The following is a 22532-nucleotide window of genomic DNA, read 5'->3' as shown; positions in this document are numbered from 1 at the left end:
CAGCCACTTGGCCGAAGCCTTCATAACCACTTCTGTATCCCTTAGCTCCTCTATGCAGGAACTTTCTATTTTGATATGTTTAGTTTTAGAGAAGAGTTGGGAAAGATACAAAGAAAGTTACAGTATACCCGTTTCCCCTAATGTGAACAACTTACCATGATGCATTAACCAAAACTAAGAAACAACCTTAACATAATGCTAAATTTGGATTTTGATAGTTCTTCCACTAATGTCCTTTTTCTATTAATATTCCAGAATTCGTTGTTGTTGTTCGATCGCTAACTCGTCTCTTTTTTGACCCCATGGACTGGGGTCCGCTTCCTCTGTCCATGGGATTTTTCCAGGCGTGAATACTGGAGTGGGTTGCATTTCCTTCTCCAGGGGATCTTCCTGACCCAGGGATTGAACTTTACTTTCCTGCTTGGCAGATAGATTGTTTACCACTGAGTCACCTGGGAAGCCCATACCTTGCATTGAGTTGAGTCTTCTTTTAATTTCCACTAATCTGTGATAGTTGATCAGTTTTCACTTGTTTCTCATGACCAAGACTGGCACTGTGCAGAATGAATATCCCACATTGGGGGCGGGTCTGACATCTTCCCATGAATCTACTGATATTATGGATTTGAGGGAAGAATACCATAAAGAAGCACCCTTCTCAGCCCATCACATTAGAGGAAGCATGATGTCGATGCGACTAGTGTTAGTAACCTTGATCACTCGGTTAAGGGTAGGGTTTGTTTGCCAGGTGTCTCCACTGTAATGTTACTGCTTCCATTTCTATACTGTTTATTAAAAGCAGGTCACTAAATTCAGCCCAAGCTGAAGAGGAGGGGAATTAAGCTCCACTTCCAAGAGTGGGGAGTATTAAAGAATTTGAATCAATAATACAGTAAAATCTCCACAGCAATTAATAAATATTTTGGATGATACATTTTGAGAGCATGCAAATATCCTGTATCTTCCACTGATTTTTTTAAACACTCTCCACTGGATCCTGCCTGCAGCAATTATTGTGGTGTTTTAATGGTGACTATTTTCCTACTTACTTTTACCTTTATTATTTTGAATTCTTCTGTATGTAAACTTTATTCCTTCTCTCCATTTATTTAATCATTTATTTACATCAGTATAGTCTCACAGGCATTTTATTAGTTGGGTTATGGACTCATAGTATCTTTATTTTGTTGCTAAATTATTCCAGTTCTGACATCTCTAAGTTTCTGTGTCCTTTTACCATGGCCCATCCTTTTTTCTTCTTAGCATGTCTTTAATTTCTGGCACTTCTTTCAAGTTTACCTTTCCTTACCCCTGCACAGGTCCTAAAGTCAGCCATTCTTCAAGGAACCCTGATTCCTCTTACTGAGATCTGAGGGCTAGGTATGCTTGACACTGTGGTGTCACTGCTTCTTGGTCTTTTGACTAGACAAGGCTAGGTAATATACGTATGTACATTAGTCTTTTGTGTACAAAGAAACCTGCATCTCTGTATCATTAAGCTCACACCACTGTCTTGAACACTAAACATGTGCCACAGGGTTATATTTGGTAAAACCAAATTTATCAACTACAATATGTTTATTTACAGTTTGTCATTTCCCCAACAGTATCCATTCAAAACACTGCTTTTCAAAGTTAGTTAGGTTAAATCTTTTCCCTTCACTCCTTCAGTGAGGTCACTGGAGGGGTGGGAAGGGGTGGCGGGGGGCGGAAGCAGGCGATGCATAGCATGTGGGATCTCAGTACTCTGAACTCAGCACCCCCTGCATTGGAAGCTTGGAGTCTTAGCCACTGGATATACATCTGTACTAGTTAGATTCATTTTGTTTAGGTCTGCATTCCATTTCCAGGCATGTCAGTTGACTTTCTTTTCATTCGCCTAGGGTCAAGATTTTTTTTTGGTGTACAGTGCTGATTTTGACAAACCCACAGTCATGTATCCTCCACCACAGCACCTTACAGAACTGTCCCACAACTCCTAGAGGTTCCCTGTGGAGCCCCTTTGCAATCATCCTCTTCTGGCTCTCTTGGCAACACCTGATCTTTCTTTCTACCCTCTAGCTTTGTGACTTTTCAAAAATGTCATATAAATGGAATCAGACAATAGAGGCCTTTGGGGTCTTGCTTCTTTCATGTAACAAAATGCATTTGCTTGTAGACCCTGTACCATATCACCCAACCATCACATTCCAGTGTCTTGGAATCATCTCCTCTTTTTCCCTTGCATTACTCTATTCAGACACTTCATCTCTTGTTCAGATTGTTTTCTGCCGTTAGAATCAATTTGCTATGATTCCACTCCCTGCTGCCTGATTAATCTTCCAATATTACATCTATTCCATGTTATTTACCTGCTCCAACACCCTCAGAAGTTTCCCACTGCTTACTCAGTCTGTGTGCTGTGCTTAGCCGCTCAGCTGTGTCCGACTCTTTGGGACCTGACAGACTGTAGCCCGCCAGGCTCCTCTGTCCATGGGGATTCTCCAGCCACGAATACTGGAGCAGGTTGCCATGCCCTCCTCCAGGCGATCTTTCCATCCCAGGGATTGAACCCAGGTCTCCCACATTGCAGTACTCAAGTCACTGCCTCTGGCTGAATGTAGTTTTCCCTGGGCCTCCAGATTTCAGGGATGCCCCTCGCCACGCTCTGCGTCTCGGCTTAAGATCAGTTCTTTGGACTCCCCTATCCTCTATCTCGGCACCTAGTTCGTTTCTTCCTAGCGCTAACAACTTTCAACTGTACATTCAGATTGCAAACTGGGCACCTGGCCCTGACCGGGCGCAGAGTGAGTGAGTGGCAAACATACAACAGAAAGGCTGAAAGCGAACTAGCCCGGACCCGGACTTTAGAGGCTGAAGGTAATAAAAGCTAACCCAGCACTCTCTAGGCAGCGCGGTAGGGAGAGGAGCTGTACACCCGCCCTTGTCCCCAGGCTCCCGTCAATCCCCAAAATCCCACAACAAGGACGGCCACAGAAAGCAGCCCGGCGGGTGACAAGGGCGAAACCTCTACCTCAGAAACCCTCCGACTCCAGCACCGGGCAGGGAGCAAGGCCCTCCAGAAGCAGCCGGAGTCCCCCTCACTCACCGCACACGTGCGGCCCTGGCAGGCGCGGGTCCCGGCTCCGCCGCTGCTGCTTCCGCTTCCCCGCCTTGCTCCGCCCCCTAGCCTTTTCTCTTCTTCCTCAGCCGAGCTAGAGTTAAGGGGCAGGCAGCAGCCGGAAAAACGGAAATTCGGCATTTCTACTGGTCCGCGTCTAGTCATACGTCATCTAGAGGCGCGAGTGCGGCGCCACGGGAGTTTTGGCCCTAGAAAGTATCCGTGGGTCAGTGACGTGATGGTGGCTACTCAAAGTGACGTAATTAACCCTTTCCCTCCCCGGCCGCAGAGCTGGCGACTTCTGGTGGACGCTGACCGATTGTGGAAGTGGAAGTTTGGTTGGCCGGGCTTCTCCTTGTTCTTCAGTCGCTAAGCCGTGTCTGACTGTGATACCATGAACTGCAGCACGCCAGGCTCCTCTGTCCTCCGCGATCTCCTGGAGTTTGTTCAGTTGAGTCGGTGATGCTATCTAAGCATCTCATCCTCTGTCGTCCCCTTCTCCTTTTGCCTTCACTCTTCCCCACCATCAGGGTAGCAGGGAGCATTAAAGGGACATCTCGGTAGTTGGCTAGGATTGCGATCTGGTTTCTTTCCGTTTCTTAGCTGGATGGCTTTGGGCAAATCACTCAATTTCTCTGAGCCTTGGTTTCCTGATCAATAAATTATAGATGGCTAAGTCATACATGGAAAGCGCCTGGCACAATAAATGATTTGAACAACCGTTCAAGAAATGCTTGCTATTTTAAACCGCTGCGAGTTCCTCCAGACGGTATTTACCCCACTTAAGGCTTTAGGAAATCAGACTAGTTAGGGTGTTATCCCCATCTTACAGATGAGGAAACACACCACAAACTTGCTCTGGTCAAACAAAATAGTCTATTCTTTTCACAGTTTTGGAAATCATGCTAGTAGCGAGGTTGTGCACCCTCTGAAGGTTCTAGGGTACCACTGCTTTTGTTCCTTCCAGCTTCTAGCGGTTCCAGGCATTCCTTGGCTTGGACTGCATGACTGCAGTCTCTGCCTCTGTCCTCACATGCCTTTCTCTTCCATGTCTTCCTGTCTTCCATATATTATAAAGACACGTGGCTTTGGATTTAGGGCCCATCAGGATAATCAAGGATGCTCTCATTCAGAGGTCCTTACTTAATCATATCTGCAAAAATCCTGTTCCCAAAAGCAGTCTCTTTCATAGGTTCTGCAGGATGGTATACTGATATATCATTTGAAGGGCCACTGGGAAAGTTGAGGAATAGGACTTGATCCCAGGGGTGTCAAGCATCAGATTTTACTGTTTTCCAAATCACATGTTTCCCACCTCTTAAGGCATCAGGCTTGAGACTAGTATTTCACCGGACTTTGCTTCTTGAGGACAGGGACCATCATTACTTCCCAAACACCTATAGCACTGTCCAGCACATAGACAGTTGCTAAGCACACAGCTCTGTGTGCCTTAAATATTATGTTTGGATAAGCTCTTTTAAGTCTCATAAAAACAGTTGAGTAGGTATTTTCCCTTAAGTTATGTAGAAGGGGGAAACATTCAGTAGTTTTGATCCAGTCAGTCTGACTCCAAAGTCAACATGACTGACTATGGACTACTATCTCTAATTCACAGATCCTCTAGTGAAAGCTCAAGAGGAGAGAATACAGAACAAGAACGGCAGAAGGTCCATTGCAGCACCTATTAGGCAAATAGAATGGTATGTACTAGCCAATAACAATGATAAAATCTTCAGGTACACACCCTACCTGAAAGAGATATATTTATATTTTCAACACCACAGTTTGCATCACCCCACATCCTCTCAGACACATCCATGTAGCTGTCAAACGTATTGGGTTGGCCAAAAAGTTTGTTTGAGGTTTTCTATCTGATCTTACTGAAAAACCCCAAAGAAACTTTCTAGCTAACCCAATACATCACACTCTGTTCATCTGCCTTCTCATCAAGAAGAACAAAAAAGTCACATACCTAAGTCCTAGACTATTATTAATGATGTTATTTATCCAATCTGTGCGCTGTCAAGAGTTTCACAGTAGGATTGACTTGAGTGTTTGATTTGTTTGGAGTCAGTTGGAAGTATCTTGTGGTTTCACAGGACAACAACAACAAAAGTTTTCTATAATTTTACAGTTAACCAAGTTAATTCTTCAAACATCTAATACCTGTCCATTTCCCCTATGCTCCATGCCCTCCCTTCCCTCCCAACCTCTGACAACCATCAGTCTATTCTGTTTTTATGAGTTCAGGTTTTTGAGATTCCACATGTGAATGAAATCACACTGTATTTGTCTTTTTCTGACTGACTTGTTTTCTCTATTGTTTCCTGACTGCAACACATAACTCTCAGTTTCCAGATCTGTATCAGAGTTCAGGGCTAGGAGAATGGAGAAAAGATGAAACCCACTTTTTTCCTCCCAATAGGGCTCTATCCTTTCATCCCAGAGGGAGAAGACCTGGCAGTGTTTCCCGTCTATTTACACACCTAGAACTCAGTCACACGGCTGCCCCCAGGACTGGAAGACCATCAGGCATACTGTTAACCAAGCATTTGGATTCCATTCTTTTTCCAGTACTGTAGTAAAATGACAGGTAACTTGGCAAATATGCTTTCATCGAGCAGCAGAGATTTGTTATTTAATCTGATTTAAAACTTAAAATAACTCTAACTAGTAAGCTAAAACTTAAAATTATTGCAGTATCCAAGGTAGGGGATCTCAATCTTGGCCACACATCAGAATCACCTGTGGATTAAAAAGAAAAACAACCCAACAACAGTAATTCTGATTTAATTAGTCTGAAGTGGGACCTGGCCACTGAGAATTTGGAAAGTTCCCCCAGATCACACTAAGGTGGGGCTAAAATTGAGTTGCTTATTTAGGGAATGGAGTTCAAGTTGGTGACTTGATTTGATTTTCCAGTTAAATGAGGATTAAACCCTGTAACCTTCTGGTTCCTCTTTTTGTGGTCACCAGAATTAGAGAATTAAATGTAAAGTGCACTTGTTTCTCTAAGTAGAATTTCTTAGATATAACTATCTCTCTTATTGCTTGAGGTCTCCTGCAGTGAGTTAACATCATTACATACTGAAAATGGTTTAAATTTGAACTATATGCTTTCAAATGTATTCCGGAAAAAGTTCGTTGTTTTTTTTTAATTTGTCACTATTTTGTGCAATTTTCCTCTTTTTCATAAGAATAAAGTGTTAGGTGTCAGCTCCCACATATCCCCCCTCCCTCCAAATCAGTTCTTTAAAGTTTTAACTAATGGATTTCTAACTAACGATGTTCTTTTTGTGTTTCCCAATGCATAAGCAGGGATAAAGGGCATGTTATTGACGTAAAACATAAGTGGGACTTTGGCAACGATTGGGTTTTATTTTCAGGACCTATTAGGATCATAAATCCATGGAAACGGAGCAGTTGCCAACACATTTTCCTTTTGTAAAAAAGAACTGCTTCTGAGTAGAGCAGATTATGTCTTTCAATACCACACATTTGCTAAAAAGTGCACAAATATAAACATTAATTGTGCATTCCGAATTTCCAGTTACTGTGTAGTAGACATAAAATTGACCTTGTCCTAGTTTTACTTTCTTTGATGACATTCTTAAGAGCCACAGAAAAATCAGATCAATAAGATGGTGGCTCAGTTGGTAAAGAATCTGCCTGCAGTGCAGGAGACCACCTGCAATTCAGGAGACCCACATTCAACCCCTGGGTCGGGAAGATCCCCTGCAGAAAGGAATGGCAACCCACTCCAGTATTCTTGCCTGAGAAATCCCATGGACGGAAGAGCCTGGCGGGCTACATTCCATGGGATCGCAAGAGTTGGACATGACTTGGTGACCAAACCACCAGCACCACCAAACATAAAATTGACCTTGTCCTAATTATACTTTGTTTGGTGACACTCTTAAGAGCCACAGAAAAATCAGATCAATAAGATAAAAGTGTATCTGACTGTAGTATAAAATACCACTTTTAATGAAAGATCGTATCAAAGATTAGTTAGTATCACTTAAAGCCTATGAATCATACTTAACACTGCACTATCATAGAACAAAACTCCTCAAGCAACAGGTACCAGCACCAGGTTTTAGCAAGGATGGGAACAATGAACATGTTTTTGATTTAACTTTTTGCTGAACTTTTGTTTTTAGGCTTTATGAAAGGTATTTCCTTTGCAAACTAGTGACTGGTTTTGACTTGTGATTTCCATGATTTCTGAGCAAGCTCATTAATAAATGAATCATTTTCTAACTATTTCTCCCATTTTTACTTTTAAAAACTATAAAAATGTTAAGTCAGGACTTAACAATGATGTCTACTCTATATACCTACTCAGTTTTCCTCCTCATTTTAAGATGTAGAAAAGATTAACCAATAACCTAAACCCGTAATGTCACTTCAAATTTTCCAGAGATAGAATTAGAAGGCCAAGACATATATTGGGGGTGGGAAGCCTATGAAAGACAAGGAGGGAGAGAACAGGATTAAGTCAGAAGCCTCAGGCCATAATACTGATCAAATCCTGATCTGAAGGGACTGATGGACAGGAGAAAGGTGTGTTAAAAAGAACTTTTGATCAAAGGTTCTGAGACTCTGGTAATCATACCCTTGTAAGGTGAAGAAACTACAGAGATCCTTTTGCAGTGACCATGGGGGCTAAGAAGTACTGAGAGGCGCCTCAGTGGATCACCTGGGCTCTACAGTGATCCCACACATCCTTGATGTAGAAAAGCAGCCTTACCTCTTCCTGCTAAGGTGAGTTCATCACTCCTGCCAACATGGCTGAGAAGGAGTTCCTCTTCTCACTGCTGGTCCTGGACACAGTGAGTCCAAAACATCCAGGAAGCATCCATAGCTCAGTAGAACTCTTGCTCTATCCTCTGCCAAGAATGTGTCTCCTTTGCAGAGCCCAGAGCTGTAGGAACAGAAAGCACAGATTGCCCCAGAGGAACATTTAGAATGAAGGCAAGTGGGGCCTTTCCTGCTTCTGCTCCTTAGTTCCCAGGCCTGTGTAGTCGTCGTCTTATAAGGACCATATAGAGATCTCTCACTTGGATTTAGTCTGCATTCTGGAGGACAGTGTCCCATTTTTGTAGACTACGGCCTCTGAGTTGGTGCTTCAGCTGCACCTTTAAAAAGCCGATGCACAGCTGTGTCACATGGCTGCCTCTGGGGGAGCAGTGTGGAATGTGTCTTGTGGATCACATGACCTCCTTTGCTGAGAAGTGTGTTCCCTATTCAGATGCTATGTTGGATAGTTTTCCATGACTATAGAGCAGGTGCTTCTTAGCTTCTGGACAGTGGTCCTGGCTGAGGCTCTTGGGCAGGAAAAGCAAGTCCATACTTGAAATAGGATTTCAAGTATGGGGATTTCAATTATGAGGAGAAACAGCTGGCCCTTCCAGAGTCATAGGAACCCAATGTCATCAACTCATCAGTAGGTGACCTGCTGGTCTCTGGGAAACAGTGCCAGTTCAAGGGCTCAGTACTGGTTTCTGTTGCTGGCAGTCTACATTCAGAGGAATCAGTGGTCAGACTGTCTTTGGTAAGTGGGAGTTCACGCTGCTTGGCCCACATGTGGCCTCTGTCACTGTGGCCACTACGTTCATGTACCCACCAGGCCAGCTCTAGAATGTCTAGTGTTGCAAGCTCACTAATGTCAACTGGCTGAATCAGCTTGTCTTGTCGGTTGTTCAGTGGTTATTGTGGATGCCTTTTGACTGGGCTTCCTTTGTGGCTCAGATGGGAAAGAATCTGCCTGCCCTGCAATGCAGGAGACTTGGGTTCAATCTCTGGGTTGGGAAGATCCCCTGGAGAAGAGAATGGTTACCCACTTCAGTATTCTTGCCTGGAGAATGCCATGGACAGAGGAGCCTGGTAGGCTACAGTCCATGGGGTTGCAAAGAGCTGGACACGACTGAGCGACTAACACTTTGTTGGGTAGTATCATGTGAAAATGGTCACCTGCCATGTCCATTCCCATCTGCCTTTACCCTGGACTTTGTTTCCCACCGTCCTTTTCCTTCCAGGTGCTTGACTGGTTGGGGCATTGGCCAATGATAGCAATTTCTATATGCTCTCACCTTGGGCTATTTCTCCTTCCACATAACCTGGATGACTAGGTATACTCTTGCCCACTGGGAAGATTCCCCTCTCTACTGTCTCTCACCTGAATGAGGTTGTAATGCTACTATTTACTTTCAGTTTGTACCCCCCAAACCTTGCCAATTCACCTGTAGACTCCGCTGGGGATTTTTCCTCCTCCATCAGCTATTTGTAAGGTACCCTGCTCTATGGCCACAGAAGAGAGCTGAGGAAAGAGGGCTGATGGAATCACGTGGGTGATGCGGAGATCGAGGCTTCCTATTTGTGCAACCGACTCATGCCCTCTGGTCTTACTCGGACTCAAGCCAGGACATTTCCATGTTCTAATGGATTGTTGCTGGGCCCTTTTCACTTTATGGAAGGACAGGTGAGACAGAACCCACCTCCCAGTGGACAGCTGTGGGAGGACCGTCATTGGACACTATAGTCAAGCACTGCCTCTCTCAGGTCTCAGTAAAACGCTACGAGATGCATATGATTCCCCATTATAGATGATCTGCCCTTGCTCTAGAACCCCAAGGCTCTAAGCTGTGGTGCTCCTTGGGCTTACCATGAACTCTGATGCTGCATCTTTTCTCACCACTGACACATCCCACATCACAGGGTCTACCAGATGTTCTGCTGTAAGTGGGGAGGCTGCCTTTGCTACATCTTGGCCCTGCTGTATAGTCCTCCCTGCCCCAGGTTCCATTCAAAGCTGGCAGTCTGTCACGCCCTTCAATGGACCAGACAGAGCAGGATTCCTAGATGTGAAGTACTTGGCCACCAGAACATGAAAAGGCTCCCCAGGCATTGTACTCCCTTCTTTGTAATAGGGAATCCGAGATGCAACCATGTGCCTTCACTTTGGAGGGATAGCCTAACGTGTCCCTGACCCTAAAAATATGCACCTCCTTTTTTCAGTCCAGTCTTAGGATTCCTGTAAGCTTTACTGAAGTGGCCTGTCCTTGAAACTTCAGCATTTATTTCCCATCTTTTTGAACACGCATTTCTTACCAAGGTCTCGAGCGTACTAGTCATGTCTTTATTTCACAAACGTAATGAATTGGTGTGCTGTTCTGCGGGATGTCCAGATGGCCCAGATCTCTGTGGACTATATTAAGACAGAAGGTGGGCGAGCTAACACAGCCCTGGTGCAAAACTGTAAATGAATACCGTTGTTCATTCCAAGGAATATGAACTGTTTCTGATCCTATTTTCCATCTACTTTTTCTATCCTATTTTACCATCTGCTGTGGTAACTCAGGCATTTCACCTCTGTTCTGCGACTGGAATAAAAACTTAGTGTTTGCCTCCTTCTTCCGGGGTCCATGCTGGAGTATTAAATCCCATGTTCCTAGAAAGTGAGTCCAAGTCAAGGTTTTTCCGCTTGTTCTCTTTGGCCTTCCAGTCCCCTCACACCCCAGTCCCTCGGTGGGCCTCTCACCTGACAGTGGATGCTGGCTAACTCCTGCTGGTCCTCTAGGGGGTAATCTCTCTCCTCCCTCAACAAGCTCAGCATGTCCTCTGTTGGGTTTAACCCAAGTGACTGGCCAGGCAGCCAGGAGAGGCAGTGGGGGCTACTCCTGAAGGCAGGGGGTTGGGGAGCAGATATTGTCTTGTAGGGAAAGGCCTCTATGGTGTCTTCCTGCTCAAGCAGAGTCTGGATCTTAACTAGGCAGTGCAGGCTACCTCTGTAAGTTCACGTGTTCAGGGCCATCAGCAGAGCCAAACCGGGGGCACCCATTCCACAGCTCATGGTCTCAGGTTGTCCCTGTCAGGTCTTTGGCTCCTGTGTAACAGGATGCCCTGGGTAAGCACTTGAAACATTCTGGAGATGCACACTTCCTAAAATCTTGGGCTTGCTTTTCACATCATCCTCTTCCCCTGCCAGAGACAGCAGCCTCTTTGCAAGTGACCAGAGATGGCTCTGCCTCCCCCAGGAGCCTTTAACCATCTGATTCCAGTTCTCATTGTCACTCTGCAGGGAATCCTCCACATCCATTCTCCTTGTACACACCGAACACCTCCCCCCCCACCATAACTTTCAAGTCCCTGATCCACTGCCCTGGCAAAGGCATTCCACCAGATGACCCCATGCTCATCAGTAGTGACTGTTTTCTAGCAGATGAACAACCATCTGTGCCAAGGACTAGCTGTGCCCCACATACCACTTGGACTGGGACCCTCCTTGCCAGCCTGGGATGAGTGATCAGTCTCAAACCCCATCTTTTCATCAGCTTTCTAGAACCACTCCTGGTACCAGTGGCATTGTTTCAAGTTCTCTGGGAAACAAGAGCAGAGTTAGAAATGTGATTTATGCAAGGAATATTCCATAAAGCTAAAGGGAAGAAGCAGTGGGGGTAAGAGGGAGAGCCTCAGACAGGGATGTGGGAAGGATCGTACAGGAAGAGCCCCCAAGAACAGCTTGGAGGATTCTTTGGCCTGGCTGGTGTGAAGACTCAGAGCCAAGACTGGCCATTAGAGAGATGGACAGGAATGTCTTGTTGTTGGCTTGGAGCAGCCCCAGAGCCCGTGGTCTTGATCTGGACACTGTGGATGCTAGAGGTTTGAGAGCTTGGAGGCCTTCAGCTAACCCACCTCTCACCTCCTGCAGCAGGTGTCCTCTTGAAGAAAGACCTGAGCCGTATACTCTGCCTGTCACTGTTATATGACTGGTTTAGTGGCAAGGCCAGGAAAAGAACCAGAATGGTCACCAGGGTTTTAGAAGCCTAATCTTACGTCTTTTCTATATTTGGGGGGAGGGGACAAGATTAATTTCTGCCATATATTCTTCAATGTATTATCTAGTATTTAGCAACTCAAAGCAATAGGTCTTCAAAAAATCTCAAAAAATAGCTCCTTCAACAGCAAATTATACTATACAATTAAAATATGACTTCACACTGAGTGCAGAAGTCAGATTTTGGAAGCTACACAATCCAGTGTTTGTTTTAAGACACCTTATTGCTGAGGTTGACTATGTGCAAAACAGGGCGCTCGTGGGGACTCTCTGCAAGACAGGGAGGTGAAAACAACAATCGAGAATTTTAAATTTGGTGGCCGAGTATCTCAAATGCAATAACACCTGAATTTTTATAACATCAAGATACCATTTCACAAGGATTAGCTGTCTGACAGCAAGGAAACTGTCCTTTATTTGCTGTAGTATCTTAAGTGAAAGTAAAAGTTGCTCAGTCGTGTCCGACTCTTTGCGACCCCATGGACTGTAGCCCACCAGGCTCCTCTGTCCATGGAATTCTCCGGGCAAGAATATTGGGGCATGTTGCCATTCCCTTCTCCAGGGAATCATCCTGATCCAGGGATCAAACCTGGGTCTCCTATATTACTGACAGATTCTTTACCATCTGAGCTGCCAAGGAAGCCCACTGTATCTCTAGGACCTTATATATTGCCTGGCACATAATTAGTTGTCGATAAGATTAGTTAGATGGATATCATTGTTAATCTATAATTGCACAAGTATAAGGATCACAGCTATTTTATTTGCAGGCACAGTGAGACCTTTAGTCAACAAATTCAGCAACTATATTCATCCAGTGGCTATTCTGTCCCAGGCACTGTCCTGGGCACTCGGAAGATCTATTAGTCAACAAATCTAAGCCTTCCTGGTAATAAACAACAAACAACCACAATCAATAAACAAGGGCATGATAAGATGTGTTAGAAGCACTACAGTAAAAAGAATGGAGTTGAGTAAAGAGGGAACCAGACCAGGAGAATAGGCTATAATATCAACTAGGGTGGTCAGTGTAGGTCCACTAAGGAGAGATTTGGAGAGTGTGGGAGTTTGCCAAGCATACATCTGGAAGAGGAGCCTTCCAGGCAGAGGAAAGAGCTGAAGCAAAGGCCCGAGAGCAGGAGTCACCACCCTCATGACTGTGTCTTTGAGGAACATGGGAAGGGGTGGGTGGCTGGAGTCAGCCAGGGAGAAAAGTAACAGGAAACAAGTTTAGGAGGAGGGTGGGAGTGGTTTGCAGGTGGTGAAAGGGTTTTTTAGGCCATTAAAGGACCCTGGGTTTTACTCTTGAGTGAAAAAGCAGCGCCGCCTCAGGGTTCTGAGCAAAGGAGAAAAATGATCTGACGTCCAAACAATAAACTTTTACAGGATTAATGAATATATGAAGTAGATAGAATCATGCGATTTTATTGCCCATGAACTGGTTCCATAAAACTCATCATAATGATATATTATTTTTTTGCTGGTTTTTCCTGACACTGACTCTTTATCTTTAGGGAGCTGCCTGTCTTATGTAACTTGATCATTCCCACTTCCAGCAGCAGCAGGAGGAACTATCTGGCAACCACTTAATCATGACTAACTAGATACCATTTGATAGTTCTGAGAGCATTTCTCACATGTATTGTGTCACTCAAATCATCCAAACTGTATGTGGTATTACATTACAGATCTATCACAAATACAGAAACAAGCTCCAAGGGATGATGTATATATACTGCCCACAGTCACACATTTAATAAATGGCAGAGTATGAATTTCGTCTCCTCATCTAGTATTTGTAGAGCTACATTCCAGGTCCTAAAGACAGAAAATGGCTACATTACTCTAAGAGGGGTTTAGAGTTCAGGTGGGAGGCCAGGAGGGGAATAAACAAAAATATGGTAAATATCAGAATAAAGAAAAAGACGCAAAGTACCAAAGTTTTGTAGTGTGTTCAGCAAAAAGGCCCATAAAGAGGGCGATGGTCACGATGGCTGGTGGCCTTAGATACACTGAAATGGGGCAGTGGGGGGAGGTCCAGACGAGCACTGTGTCTCCTGGGAATGGTTGGAAGCTCCATTCTGAGTGGAAGGAAGTTGTAGGAAACAGGATGATAGTGAGTAGAAAAAAGCCACATGATATAGAATCTCAAGCCACAGACCAAGCCCATCTGTACTTTATCTACTGCAAGCTGCCAATGATTTATGAGCAGAGATGATGTTAACAAAGCTTTTGTTTTTTAACCTCCTTGAACTTTTTAAAAGTTCAATATAACAGGAATGTGTCGTGGGAGCTGACATGAGAGGCAGTGTCACAGAATGAGTTCCTTCAGAAGTCAACAATGAGATGAAGATTCAAGTGAAAATCACTGATTGTGGGGGGTGCTGCCAGGAAACACCAGTGTGGGACTAGGGGGGAGAGGTGGGAACCAGAGGCAGCCAGCAACGTGTCCTCTGTCAGGCAGTTTACCACTCTGGGTAAGTGGAGATTAACCTTGTTGGGGGACTCTGGGGGCCAGTGTGGAACACAGAGCCGAGGGGACCCCCCCCCCAAGGGATGTAGGAGCCAGGGTGTTTACACGTGAGCTCCCAGCAGTCACTGATTGAGGCTGCTCCTGGGAGTGGGGATTCGAGGCTCCCCGGAACTCCCAGCCTGACGCCCAGGCACTATGATGGCATCTGGTAGCATCCGAGAAGCCCTCAGTCAGAAATGCACCTGCTGGCAATGGGGGCTGGATAGTGTGCAAAATAGATAAGGTGCGTGGTCCAGACAGGCTGGTGGCAGGATTTGCTACAGCCCGCAACAGTAGTAGATTGAGACCTCTAAGCCAGAGAGTCACATGGGTTCCGACCAATGTGCTGACAACAGGGAATCAAAAGGGACAGCTTAAGAGCTTTTATTAAGGGAGAATTGCAAGCCTTGGTCTTATAGACCTTTGCCTTATAAGGTCACAAGTGACTCCACGTATTTAATGACTGGAGTTAACCTCTGAAAAAAGTCTAACTGGTCCCACATGCATTCTTTTGAACACATTAGGGAAAATAAGTATCTATAAGATTAATCATTTAAAAACACCTATGAAAGGGAAAAGTGAAAGTCAGTCATGTCTGACTCTTTATAGTCCATGGAATTCTCCAAGCCAGAATACTGGAGTGGGTAGCCTTTCCCTTCTCCAGAGGATCTTCCCAACCCAGGAATCGAACTCCCGTCTCCCACATTGCAGGCAGATTCTTTACCAGCTGAACCACAAGGGAAGCCCCAAGAATACTGGAGTGGGTACCAGTGGATCTTCCCGACCCAGGAATCGAACCAGGGTCTCCCGCATTGCAGGCGTATTCTTTACCAAGCAAGCTATCAGGGAAACCCAAAAACAACTATAAATAACACTTATTAGGGAAGGATCTGGGCAAAGGTGTGATAAAACTTATATACTTGTGGGAGAGCAACACACATTCAAATTCCAGACCTGCTCATTTTAGCCAATTCATCTTTTTCATGGGAACACAAGGAAAAGTAATGAAGAGATAATGTAAATCAGGAAACATTTAAACCTAAAAATCAAGAAACATGTAAACAATAAGATAAAAAAGAAGGTAAATACATGGGCTTCCCTAGTGGTCTAGTGGTTAAGAATTGCCTGCCAATGTAGGGGACATGTTCGATCCCTGCCCTGGGGAAATTCCACAGGCTGCAGGGCACCTAAGCCCATGTGCCGCAACTGCTAAAGCTTGTGTGCCTAGAGCCTGTGCTCTGCAACAAGAGAAGCCACCACAGTGGGAAGTCCGTGCACCACAATGAAGGGTAGCCCCATGCACTGCAACTAGGGAAGGCCTGCGGGCAGCAGCAAAGACCCAGTGCAGTCAGCAATAAACAAATAAAAAGAAGGTAAGTACAACCAAATCATTTGTTCACATATTTCTAGCAGGAGCTTTTGAGGAAACTCATCAAAGAATGCAGATAGAAAATGGAAGCATGGGAGAGTAATTTACAGGGGCATTCATTCCGCTTCATTCTCATAGTTGTCACTAAAAAGATAAGAGGTATTACCTCCTTTTCTCACCCCTCTGCTCCTTGGCAAGATGGTCACACTTGGAAAGGAGAAGAAAGAAAAGAATAGGAAAAGGAAAGGGATATGCTCCTGGAAGAAAGGAGCTGAAATGTCCCGGAGGGGAAACGCTGAGGTACCAGAAGAGCAAAATCAGGGGGATGTGATGTGCAGTGCAGTGGAGGCGGGCTCAGGGGCTCCAGAGATGCGGGGGACTCAAGGTGAAGAGGGACCTGCCTCGGAAGGTCATGAGACCCGGGAAATAGGCATTTCCTCAGCCACTGTCACAAACTAGAAATTAAAGTTCCCCTCCTCAGGTTTGTGGGTGGTTAACCCTGACTCTGGGAAAGATTGAGGGCAGGAGGAGAAGGGGGCAACAGAGTTTCAGATGGTTGAATGGGGCATCACCGATTCAATGGACGTAAGTTTGAGCAAACTCTGGGAGATAGTGATGGACAGGGAAGCCAGGCACGCTGCAGTCCGTGAGGTGGCAAAGAGTCAGACACAACTTAGCAACTGAACAGCAACAATGTCCTTCAGGACTCGTTAGGATGTCTGAAGAAGGCAGAGGTTTCTAAGACCCAGCTGAAAATATTTACTACCTTTTGATGGGTGAACATGCAGCCAAATCAAGCTGATTTCAAAAGAAAAAATGCTGACTCTTGCAGCAAATTCATCCTTGCAGTAGAAGAACTATATAATCCTGACTTTTCTTTCTCTGTTTGCTTTGTTGAAACTACGTGTCCTGTACTGAGATTCACATGGGAGGACAGTGAGTGACATTCTGCCAGGTGTATGGATGGAACCATCCTCTGTGTGACTTTCCCCAGACCTGGTTCCTTTGCAGAGGCCTCTCCATGCTGACATTCTCATTAATGGAAGAAGAATCGATCTTACCCCCCTTCTTCTCCTAAATTTTTCTCTTCTTTCCATCAAATTTGATAGAAAAAGAATGGGTACAGAAGCACAAGGGGATGGAGATCTTTGAAAGGTACATATTTGAAAGGAAGAAGGAGGAAACGAGATTAAGGAAAACGAGGAGCCTGGGATGTGTGGGATGGGGATTGATGGGAAAATGAAGTGGAGAAAAAGGCAGAGTAGAAATGTGGAAGGAGGAAGGTGAGGAGCTTAGTGACTTTGATCCCTTCGCCTTAAGAATGCCAAGGATGCTGACTATTCAGGGTTCCTTCCTGTGTCAGCAAGACAATCTGCAAAAATACATTTGAGCCAAATTTACAGATATAGGGAACCAGTCAAATGTCTCCTTGTGATGTTAAATTTTAGTGACATGAACAACTCAAAGCATATTTAAAATAAGATACAAATTTGTAAATACTGTTTGCTTCAATTCACATTTCATTTAATAAAGCCTTCATATTCATTTCTGATGGAAGTATCCTTGTCATCAATAGAGGTACTTTTCAGTTCAGTTCAGTCAGTCAGTCGTGTCTGACTCTTTGCGACCTCATGGACCGCAGCACGCCAGGCCTCCCTGTCCATCACCAACTCCTGGAGTTCACTCAAACTCTTATCCATTGAGTCAGTGATGCCATCCAACCATCTCATCCTCTGTCATCAACTTCTCCTCCTGCCTTCAATCTTTCCCAGCATCAGGGTCTTTTCAAATGAGTCAGCTCTTTGCATCAGGTGGCCAAAGTATTGGAGTTTCAGCCTTAACATCAGTCCTTCCAATGAACACTAAGGATTGATCTCCTTTAGGATGGATTGACTGGATCTCCTTACAGTCCAAGGGAGTCTCCAGAGTCTTCTCTAACACCACAGTTCAAAAGCACCACTTCTTCGGCGCTCAGCTTTCTTTATAGTCCAACTCTCACATCCATACATGACCACTGGAAAAACCATAGCCTTGATTAGATGGACCTTTGTTAACAAAGTGATGTCTCTGCTTTTTAATATGCTGTCTAGGTTGAACATCTGGAAGTTCATGGGTCACGTATTGCTGAAGCCTGGCTTGAACTTCCAGATGTTCAAGCTGGTTTTAGAAAAGGCAGAGGAACCAGATATCAAATTGCCAACATCTGCTGGATCACTGAAAAACCAAGAGAGTTTCAGAAAAACATCTATTTCTGCTTTATTGACTATGCCAAAGCCTTTGACTGCGTGGATCACAAAAAACTGTGGAAAATTCTGAAAGAGATGGAAATATCAGACCACCTGACCTGCCTCTTGAGAAACCTGTATGCAGGTCAGGAAGCATCAGTTAGAACTGGACATGGAACAACAGACTGGTTCCAAATAGGAAAAGGAGTACGTCAAGGCTGTATATTGTCACCCTGCTTATTTAAATTATATGCAGAGTACATCTGAGAAACACTGGGCTGGAAGAAGCACAAGCTGGAATCAAGATTGCTGGGAGAAATATCAATAACCTCGGATATGCAAATGACACCACCCTTATGGCAGAAAGTGAAGAGGAACTAAAGAACCTCTTGATGAAAGAGGAGAGTGAAAAGTTGGCTTAAAGCTCAACATTCAGAAAACTAAGATCATGGCATCCAGTCCCATCACTTCATGGCAAATAGATGGGGAAACAATGGAAACAGTGGCTGGCTTTGTTTTTTTTGGCTCCAAAAATCACTGCAGATGGTGACTGCAGCCATGAAATTAAAAGATGCTTACTCCTTGGAAGGAAAGTTATGACCAACCTAGACAGCATATTAAAAAGCAGAGACATTACTTCGTTAACAAAGGTCCATCTAATCAAGGCTATGGTTTTTCCAGTAGTCATGTATGGATGTGAGAGTTGGAGTATAAAGAAAGCTGAGCACCAAAGAATTGATGCTTTTGAACTGTGGTGCTGGAGAAGTCTCTTGAGAATCCCTTGGACTGCAAGGAGATCCAGCCAGTTCATCCTAAAGCAGATCAGTCCTGGGTGTTCATTGGAAGGACTGATGTTGAAGCTGAAACTCCAATACTTTGGCCACCTGATGCAAAGAGCTGACTCATTTGAAAAGACCCTGATGCTGGGAAAGATTGAGGGTAAGAGGAGAAGGGGACAACAGAGGATGAGATGGTTGGATGGCATCACTGACTCAATGGACATGGGTTTGGGTAGACTCCAGGAGTTGGTGATGTACAAGGAGGCCTGGCGTGCTGCAGTTCATGGGGTCGCAAAGAGTCGGACATGACTAAGTGACAGAACTGAACTGAACTAGGTTGGTCATAACGTTTCTTCCAAGGAGCGTCTTGTAATTTCATGGCTGCAATCACCATCTGCAGTAATTTTGGAGCCCAGAAAAATAAAGTCAGCCACTGTTTCTACTGTTTCCTCATCTATTTGCCATGAAGTGATGGGACTGGATGCCATGATCTTAGTTTTCTGAATGTTGAGCTTTAAGCCAACTTTTTCACTCTCCTCTTTCACTTTCATCAAGAGGCTCTTTAGTTCTTCTTCACTTTCTGCCATAAGGGTGGTGTCATCTGCATATCTGAGGTTATTGATAGTTCTCCCAGCAATCTTCATTCCAGCTTGCAATTCATCCACCCCAGTATTTCTCATGAGGTACTTTTGGAGTCATCCAATATTGCTTTCAGCAAGGACTTAAAACATTCAAGTTTACCACCCAGGAATAATGATTGAATAATATTTCTTTGCCTCCTTAAAAAAAAGTGATTATCTCAGGATCCTTCTACTCATATTTAAAATCTGTATTGATTTTAGCTAATTTATGGCTCATCTTCTCTAAGTGATATGCTATTTATCAACACAAGGTAACTGAGAGAAAGTCTTATAAATGAGAGTATCTATAAGGACTGGTGGAGAAGGCAGTAGCACCCCACTCCAGTACTCTTGCCTGGAAAGTCCCATGGACGGAGGAGCCTGGTAGGCTGCAGTCCATGAGGTCACTAAGAGTCAGACACAACTGAGCGACTTCCCTTTCACTTTTCACTTTCATGCATTGGAGAAGGAAATGGCAACCCACTCCAGTGTTCTTGTCTGGAGAATCCCAGGGACGGGGGAGCCTGGTGGGCTGCCGTCTATGGGGTCGCACAGAGTCGGACACAACTGAAGAGACTTAGCAGATTAAGGACTGGATTTAAAGGTGATATGCTTTAATTTTTCTTTGAAGTAAAACTTAGGCAAATATGATACAGTTTTTCTAGAAGAGAGAATTTAATGGCTCAAGGCCAAGTTGACTAGTTTTAGCTCAAGATATTCCAGAGGTTTCTTCAAACCTCTGCTGTCAGACCAGGCTTGGAACCACACATAGAGAACATGTTCCAGGAAGTATTTTAACTTCCATTTGGTTCTGGACTATTCTAGTCAGGTCAGCCTTTTCAGGAACTATGCCATGAAAGAATGCCAGCCTCACCTGTCAGCAGTGGTGGTTCTCAACTGAGACTGCTCTACCCCCTGGGAATCACCTGGCAATGCCTGGAGATACTCTGGGTTGTTACTACTGGGTTGTATTTGTCAGAGTTCTCTAGAGAAAGAATCCATAGGATCTGTATGTGTATACACACACACAGAGAAATTTATTTTAGAGAATCGACTCACATGATTATGAGGCTGGAAAGTCCAAAATCTGTAGTTCAAGGTGAAAGGCCATCAAGACGGAGACCCAGGGAACAGCTGGCATTGCAATTCAAGTCCAAAGGCCATCTGCTGGCAGGATTCCCTGTTGCCTGTAGGAGGTGAGTCTTTTGTTATATTCACCCACCTGATAGGGGCAATCTGCTTTCCTCAAAGTCAACCAATTTAAATGTTATCTCATCCATACCCAGAGCAAACCATAATTCAAAAAGATACATGCACCTCAGTGTTCATAGCAGCACTATTTACAATAGCCAGGACATGGAAGCAACCTAAATATCTATCAGTGGATGAATGGGTAAGGAACATGTGATACACATGCATGATGGAATATTACTCAGCCATCAGAGAATGAAATAGTGCCATTTGCAGAGACCTGGATGGACCTAGAGGCGGTCATACAGAGTGAAGTAAGTCAGAAAGAGAAAAGCCAGTATCGTGTAATATTGCTTAGATGTGGAATCTAGAAAAAAATGGTGCAGATGATATTATCTGCAAAGCAGAAATGGAGGCACAGATGTACACAACAAACTTATGGTTACCAAGCGGGGGAAGGGAGGGGTGGGATGGATAGGGAGATTGGGATCGACATATATACACTGCCATGCATAAAACCAGTCACTAATGAGAACCTGCTGTGTAGCACAGGAAACTCTACTCGGTGCTCTGTGGTGACCTAAATGGGAAGGAAATCCAAAAAAGAGGGGATATATGCATATGCATAACTGATTCACTTTGCTGTACAGCAGAAACTAATGCAATATTGTAAACCAACAATACTCCAGTACAAATTGATTAAAAAAAAACAATTAATTTAAAAAGAAAACATATACAAACTCCTATACATAAAACAGATAAGCAACAAGGGTATATTATATAGCACAGGGAATCACAGTCATTTTCTTGTGATAGCTTCTAATAGAGTATAATCTGTCTTGACTCCCTAGGCTATATGCCTGAAACTAGCATCTTAAATTAACTAGACTTCAAATATTACACTTATTTAACAGTACATGTTTATTAGTATATACAAATATTAAATATGTTTATATAACATAATAAAAAAGAGAGGCTCCCCTGGTGGTCTAGTGGCTAACACTCCATGCTCCCAAGGCAGGGTGCCCATGTTCAATCCCTGGTGGGGGAACTAGATCCCACATGCCACAGCTAGAGTTTGAAGGTGCAGCTAAAGATCCCACATGCTGCAACTAAGACCTGGCACAAGCAAACGAATAAATTAAAATATATATATATAAAATAATAACGGGAAAAATAATAAATGTTATCTCATCCAAGGACCCACACAGAAACAACCAGAATAACATCTGAGAGCAGAGCTGGGCACAGTGCCCCAGACAGTGGCACAAAATTAACTACCACGGGGGTGGCGGTTACTCGCATCTAGAGGGTAGAGGTGAGGGGTGCTGCTACAGCCCTGTAACACACAGGACACACCCCCACAACAAAGGCTCATCCAGCCCCAACTGTCAATAATGCCGAGGCTGAGAAATGCTGTTCCCAGCTCCAGTCACAGACTTGTAATGTGACTATAACATCATTGAACGGAAATGATGAGACTTTTCCTCTTTGTAGGGAGCTATTAGAATCATCTAGAAAGAAAGTAACTCATGGATATGAAACATCTTAATGAAGATCATCCTTCTCTTCTCCTTCCACTCTGACTTGCTGGGAAAGACAGCTAACTCCACGGAGGCCTACCTGTAACAGGTCGGCTGGTGTGGGACTCTTGGGCAGACAGAGACCTAATTTCTTCATGCCGACGCTTCAGTCAATGTTTCAGCTGCAGAAATGTGCTGAGGAAAAGGGAAGAAAAGAGAGTTTGTGGCAGCTCCTCTGGTCTAGATAAAATGTGAGCTCAGGTGCTTCTGGAGTAAAACCAGCATTTGAGTGCAACAGTCACTGGCCAGTGTAGCCACCAAAACAGGACAAAATCACCCAAACTGACAGTGAACCTGCTGAGAACAACAGAGCA

At 44.3% G+C, this 22532-nt stretch overlaps 1 protein-coding gene and 1 long non-coding RNA gene across 3 annotated transcripts in view; one reads left to right on the top strand and one right to left on the bottom strand.

The window, feature by feature from the left end:
* Positions 1-3182, bottom strand: part of PUM3 (pumilio RNA binding family member 3) — a 40521-nt gene extending 37339 nt beyond the window's left edge. The window contains exon 1 of one of the 2 annotated variants that reach the window (XM_005683705.2): positions 3089-3182. The gene's annotated coding sequence lies outside the window, so the exon portion shown is untranslated. Of the gene's footprint in view, positions 1-3013 lie in introns of both variants that reach the window. The other variant, XM_013965954.2, reaches the window with a different exon arrangement.
* Positions 3374-6815, top strand: LOC102183064. Its single transcript, XR_310214.3, has 3 exons — positions 3374-3550; positions 4716-4800; positions 5526-6815. It is a non-coding gene; the product is annotated as an uncharacterized LOC102183064 (long non-coding RNA).

Source organism: Capra hircus, chromosome 8 (assembly GCF_001704415.2).
Source record: "Capra hircus breed San Clemente chromosome 8, ASM170441v1, whole genome shotgun sequence".
Classification (NCBI taxonomy): domain Eukaryota; kingdom Metazoa; phylum Chordata; class Mammalia; order Artiodactyla; family Bovidae; genus Capra; species Capra hircus.
The sequence above is the reverse complement of the archived record's forward strand: the minus strand, read 5'-3'. Positions and strand labels throughout refer to the sequence as shown.